The sequence below is a fragment of the Erinaceus europaeus genome, chromosome 9 (genome assembly GCF_950295315.1).
Source record: "Erinaceus europaeus chromosome 9, mEriEur2.1, whole genome shotgun sequence".
NCBI classification, from domain to species: Eukaryota; Metazoa; Chordata; class Mammalia; order Eulipotyphla; family Erinaceidae; genus Erinaceus; species Erinaceus europaeus.
Window position 1 is genome coordinate 25389533 of NC_080170.1, and position 6399 is coordinate 25395931.

The window sequence follows — 6399 nt, forward strand, 5'->3', positions numbered from 1 at the left end:
CCGCTCCCGCCCCTCCCCACGCTGCAGCCCCTCGCCAAATGAAAAGGGTTCTAGGGGCCTTGGCCTTGGGGGATGCCCATGCTGGGCTGGAGCTGTCCTCTCCCAGCGCGCCCCTTCATCATTAGCATGGAGGCCGTGGGGCCAGCGCCCCCCTAGCCCCCAAGCACAAAAGGACCCCAGTCGCCAAGGGGCGTCCCCGAGAGGGGTTAAGGGGGTGGCGGGGATTCGGTGCAGCGAGGAATTGTGCGCCCCTGGCTGAACGCTGGGCACCCGAGCCTCCCCCGGGGCCCTGCTACAGGAGGGCTCTGGTGTTCAGACCTAGTGGCGGTCTGGGGATTCCGACAGGTCTCCTGGACCCCAGGGCCCGGCCACTTTTGCCCAGCCACCCCCGAGTGAGGAGCCCCGGGGGGTGGGGAGGGGAAGGCCTGGTCCTAGAAAGCGCTGTGAGCTCAGGTGCAAAGCCGCCTGGACTTGGCAGGCGGGGCTTGGCACTTCTGAGAGTGCTGTGACCCCCCTGACCTCTGGCTTGGCGGTCACGGCGGCCTGGGAGGTGAAGGCGGAGGAAGGTTGCAGTGTGCACCGCCCAGGTACACAGGGCCGCTCTCACTGGCGTTGGAACACCACACAAGGAGGGGTGGGTCTACCTGCTCGCTTGCGAGTCACAGTCAGAGCAAGCCTGGAGCCGGTGGTTTGCTGGTGTCCCAGAACCTGAGGTTTGGATTCAGACACCCTAAGGCCCGTCTGGAGCAATAGGGAGCCAAGGACCTGCATCAGCCCGCCTCTTTGTTTCTAAGTCCTGCTCACTCCACCCCCCCCCCCCCCACACACACACACAGGTGGTGACCCCGCTCTGGACATATCAGGCTCTTTGGGTCACAGAATGTCATGCATGTGTGGAACCCCAAGAATGTCTCCCGGGGAGAAAGGCTGTCGCCCAGCGCTTCCGGGATTTTCTCCCGAACACGACGTATTCCAGGTCTTTCCTGGAGCATTTGATCGTCCCAGGTCTCTGCCAGCATGGAAACCTGGGAGCTGCCCAGTATTATTTGGGAAGGGGCGAGTGAAAGCCCTTAGTGAGACAAACCCAAAGTTGCTGGTCAACAAACAGAGCAGTAGAGGACGAGCAAATCAAAAGAGGAAGGAGAAGCGGGGTTCGAGGCGTAAAGGAGGCAGGAGAGGGTGGCACACAGGCCTGCATCTCGGTTAACGAATAGGATGGATTTTCGGGGAGTCCCTTTATCTGGAGTCAGCTTTCCCTGAAACTCTGGCTTCAGTTAAAGATCGGGTGAGTGAGTGCAGTGGTTCTGTTCCCCAGAGTTACAGCTCTGGGTGCTAGCTCCCAGACTGGGAGGAAACTTGGCGATTCCTCAGTGGTAGTGGTCCTAGCTTGTGGTCCACTAGGACCGCACACCTCGAGGCTCCAAGTCTATAGAGAGTGGGGGTTCCTCTGCCCCTCCAGCTGTGGCGGCCTCAGGTTGCTGGAGCCAACCGCTGGTCAGTCAGGCTTTGTCAAGTCACTTAAACCAACCAGGTTTGCAAAGGCACACGTGCAGCTTCCCGGCCCCGCCGGCTGCTTCCAGAGGCCGGGGCTTCCCAGCGGCTCCCCAGCGGGGGCGGAGGCGCCTCCTGCATATTCAGCAGCACGTGGAGCCGCGGGCCTCGGGCCGCGCAGGCGCACTCCGACGCTCAGCCCCAGCCCCTGCCAAGGAGTGACCGACCCACTCTGCAAGCATCCCTCCGGCGAACTGGGATACCCCCTCAAACCCGCACCGCACTGCGTTGTCTACCGTGGGGGGTGCTGTGGAGCTTTCTGGCTTTCTCCCACACACACATAATACACCACCACAACTCCCTTCCAAAAAATAATCTTGTGTTTATGTGTTTTCCAATAAATTGTTTATAACAAACATCTCCCAGATCAAACACGTCACTTACTGTTATGCTTCCTCAGTTTTACCTTCCTTTTTAACTTTCAGTTTTCTCTGCCAGAGGCTCTGAATTTCCCCAGATAGATGGGGGGGGGGGATTTTTTAAAAGAAAGTAATCAGGAGGTGAGCTGATTATAACCCCATTTATGCCTATCTGCTTTCTGAGGGGTAGAGGAAATCATGACACAAAAGGCAGATGCAAAACATTCCTTTTTTTTTTTTTTAAGTTAGCTGTGGCTGGCTTTGCCCACGTCTAGGAATTTTTTTTTTCAAGACACAATCCCCATATGTTTATATTCGCACTTCGTGGTTGGTTCTTGTGTGTTCTGAGGAGGAAAATGTAACTGAGCTTCACTAGACAAGAATTCTCCTGCACGAATGTGCTTCCAGAGGTACACTGCCACCATCAGAGGCAGCCAAAATATTGTGGACAGTTGACAGACAGTTGTACGTCTTTTTGGCATTCTTGCTGCCAAACAATGTCATTTCCATAGTATTTACTGGATAGAAAAACTCAATTTCCTTTTCTTGGGGAGAAAGAATTCACGTCCAGTATATAAAGTCCACTGGAAACTTTATATATCTAAAGTGGCAACAAACACTGGGATGTAATGCCAGAATTCAGCTTGCATGGTAAAAATAGCCCCTGGTTTGGCCTGCTAGTGTTTCTTTTTACTTAGGGAGTGACTCTGGAGTGAACCAGCCTTGCACAGAATAATGGAATACACCGCCCATATTTTGTCCAAATTATGCCTTTCTATTTGCAATAAACTTCGAGAAAAAGGCACAAATGTGCCATACTATAGAAGGTTATTAACATTTTTCTTTATTTCTTGCCCCAAACTAGTGATTATCATTTAAAGAGAGAGAGGTTGTTGAATAGTTGCCCTATAAAGTCTAACTTTCTAAATCTATTCAGCTTAACCCCTTACTATGACGGTGGGGGAGGGAGGAGCTAAAATAGCACCATGGGAGATGGGAACCTTCAGTCAGATGGCATCTATAGGATAAATATTCCCATTACCACTTATTTTCCAAAGAGTTCTACATCCAGAGAGGATGAAGAGCTGTGACCATGTTTATGAAAACACTTTTTCCTAATATGAGTTATATAGTTATGAGAACTAAACTAAATGCCACAACACAATGCCTACAAAAGAGAAAATAAATTGGTAATTAATATTTTGAATTGTAAAAAAAAAATAATAGAGAAAAAAGGAATGTAAGTTGGCAATGTCTAGTATCTGATGATTTGCATCTAGTGCACAAATCATCAAAAGCACAAAGTCAAAGCTTTCATTTGGAGCTGGCTTGCCCATGCACAGTAAATTCTCCATCTTAAACTGATGCTGAGGGAACAGGGCCTTTTCCAAGTGACTTCCTGGGAAGCAGTCATCTCAGCACTGGTTCACAAAGGTCCAGGACCTTAGCCTCAAAATGGGGAACTTCTGGAAGGTTTGTGGATATGGAAGGATTTGGAAGAAGTATAAGTCTGTTGTAGTCCCTTTAAAAGTTCTGAGAAAACTTCACATCATCCAGTAAGAACAGCTAAATGCCAGGCCCATCAGCAAAGAAGGTTAGTGCTATTTTCATTGTCAGCAAAAGCCAAAAAGAAAAAAAAAATGATAAGCATATGGGGCAATTGAAAGGTTACATCTTTCTTTTGGAGGTGGTTTGCTTCTTAAAGGTTAACTTGAATGCTTGACTTTAAAAAATCAAAATCATCAGCTGCAAACGCTTAAAGCAGTTGGGGGTAGCTTTTGAAGAAGAAAACAAAGACTCTGAAATGTTTGAAAATTACTTAGCCCCCACATAAATGGTGCTTGTATATTTATATGCTTACTCTATAAATGTACACACACATACCACAACTCATTTCCCTTCATTTCTTAAGCATAATTGCTTGTACTCAGACATTTTTTGTTGACACAATATAACTTTTTAAATAACTTGTTAGCTGTTCTAATCATTTGATAGTATGCAGAACACAATGCCTTTGAAATAGGACCTCGGATGGCTTTCTGCCTAAATAAAACCCCACAGCTACACACAGAAATCAGCCATTTGCAACATCTTCAGCCCCTGCTAAATAGGGTCTAACAATATATTTCGCTGTTCACATTCATGTATTTCAAAACCTAATAGCCCATGAAGAAAAGTATGAAGAATACATCTCAAGAAGCAGACATTAAAGGTACCAGCAAAATAACAGACAACATCTAAGTTTGAAACATTAATTTAGGCGACCTCCATCATTAATGATTTTTTTTTTCTTTGACATGGGTGTTGGAGAAGAGAATGCATGTGTGTGGGGGGGGGAAGCTTGACATTAATGTTTGCTTCTCTTATAAAAAAAATCCTTTCCTATGAATGAGATTATTCCCAATCACACAATGCTCCTCAAATTAAAAAATACATATTTAGCCAGATTTATATATGAAACAAAGTAAAATTTACCCCCTGAAAGTTATCATTAAAATATCCCACTAGTGTGATAATCACTGTTATATCACTAGTGTGATAATTTAACTATTACTAACTCTGATGTTAATGTTTTATTACGGTACTAGGTACATAACCAATAATGAGACATTTCTACTTCCAAATTTGATATAAACTCCTTTTTGGGAATGGTCAAAGAAAAAAAAAAGGATTCATTAACTATTTCCCTGAAAGCACTAGGAAAGTTACAAAGATACTGTTAGCACCATTCTCATCATCATCCATCTAATTCACCGCCATCACACTCTTCTCAGGCACAAATCTCTAATGAAATAGAGAAGGATTATTAATTGAAGTATTTATCTTTTCTGGTTTGGATAGTTGGGTCTAGTGTGGAGAGTCACTTCAATCTCTGTACTGGCAGTCAATTTCCAGTTTCCAAAGTCAATTGGATCAACTTCAGGTCTCAAAAAAAATTTGGAGTTTACAACAATCCCTGTTTAGGTGTTCAATTTCCTTAAATCTCTCCAAATCTTGCAAGGTGGCGCTCTTTTGCTCTTTTCATGAATGGGTAACATTGACTTTTTTAAATCACTTTTGTTAAAAGGTTACAGACTACCATCTTCAGTTTCCGAAGTACTGCAGAAAGTTCTAGAAATACTCTCCATAGTTAATAAAACTTTGTTGACTAAAAGTGACAGGTACAAATAGCAAGGGACAAAGAACAAGTCAACAAAGGATGGTTTAAAAGGAGAAGGAGGAGGAACTTAACATTTTTATTTTGAAGAGGATTCTGCTATATACTTTGAGAGGAAAAAATCATGTCACTTTCAAACAGATGTGAGGATCTTTAAGATTCCCATACTATTAAAGGGGTTCCCTAGTCCATCTTGGAGCCAGTACAGAATTGTGATATCCTGAACACATATGGCATATTAAAGAAGCAGATCTGGGATTCTCGTCCACAGCGAGGTCAGTTTCTGCTTCCTGCTCTGACACGTCTATACCCTTGCAGCCACAGCCAAGGTCTGATTTGTGATCTCTGGCTACTCTGTCTGCTTAATGGGGCGATCATGCAAGCTACAGCCAGAGACAAAGAAGCTTGCATTTCCAACCAGCCCAGCTAACTTCGAGGGAGCAGCATAGCTTGCAAATCTATCAAACTAAACTGCAAGAAAGACAATCTGATTTAGAGAAAAGGCGTTCTGCTACAGTCATTAAGCACAAGTAATTTAGATTTTTTTTGTATTGTCTCCTCATTTACAAATTTACTGTATCAACGCCAGCCAATGGAACGAATTTCTTAAGTAAATGAGAAATAAATAAAAGAGATAGAAAGATAATCAAATTACATAAAATAATTCTCTTCTGAGATGTATTTTTGAGAGAACTAATAACTGCAGCAAAATTATAGGAATAATAACATATCACAGGAAGTAATTAATTTAAATTAGCAGCACGTCTGAAGAAATATAAGTAAAACGCTTTATGGACATTTACTTTTGTACAAAGAAGGAAGGCCTGGAAAAGCATGTCTCGACATTCTGAAAATTAGTTATAGCCATAAATGGTTTAATTGAAGACAGCAATTTAAAATATGATATTGTAAATCTGCAAGTCAGTTTCAGCCTGGGGAATTTCATGGGGAAGGCAGTGGAATCCTCAACTGCAAGTTCATTGCAGCACTGAAGAGCTGAGCCCCTGAGCTTCTGACAATTCGCCCACATTAATATTGATGTGGCCTCTGCAATCTATTTCTGTTATTTTTATGGTTGTTATTCTACGTCGGCAAAGGTCATTTAAATTATACTGCGGCCGAAAATTTGTTTCATAAATTTTTATATAAATACTAATTACACCCTCTCGGTGAGCCAGCAGGGTAGCATTCATTTATCACATTTATACCACCTGCAATGACAGAAAGGGAAAGCGAGGGAGAGTGAAGAGTGTCTCCCACTAAGACCCACTAAGGCTGGCAGAAGAGGCAGCAGGTTGCTAGGGCCAAAGAAGAAATTTCTACTACAATCAC

The 6399-nt window shown here is 44.1% G+C and overlaps 1 long non-coding RNA gene across 2 annotated transcripts in view; it reads right to left on the reverse strand.

Annotated features, from left to right (window-relative positions):
• Window positions 1-271, reverse strand: part of LOC132540367 (uncharacterized) — a 157035-nt gene extending 156764 nt beyond the window's left edge. Inside the window, exon 1 of one of the 2 annotated variants that reach the window (XR_009551546.1) lies at window positions 1-249. This exon is cut by the window's left edge and continues 398 nt beyond it. This is a non-coding gene — a long non-coding RNA (uncharacterized LOC132540367). The other variant, XR_009551545.1, reaches the window with a different exon arrangement.
• Window positions 272-6399: the final 6128 nt, after the last annotated feature.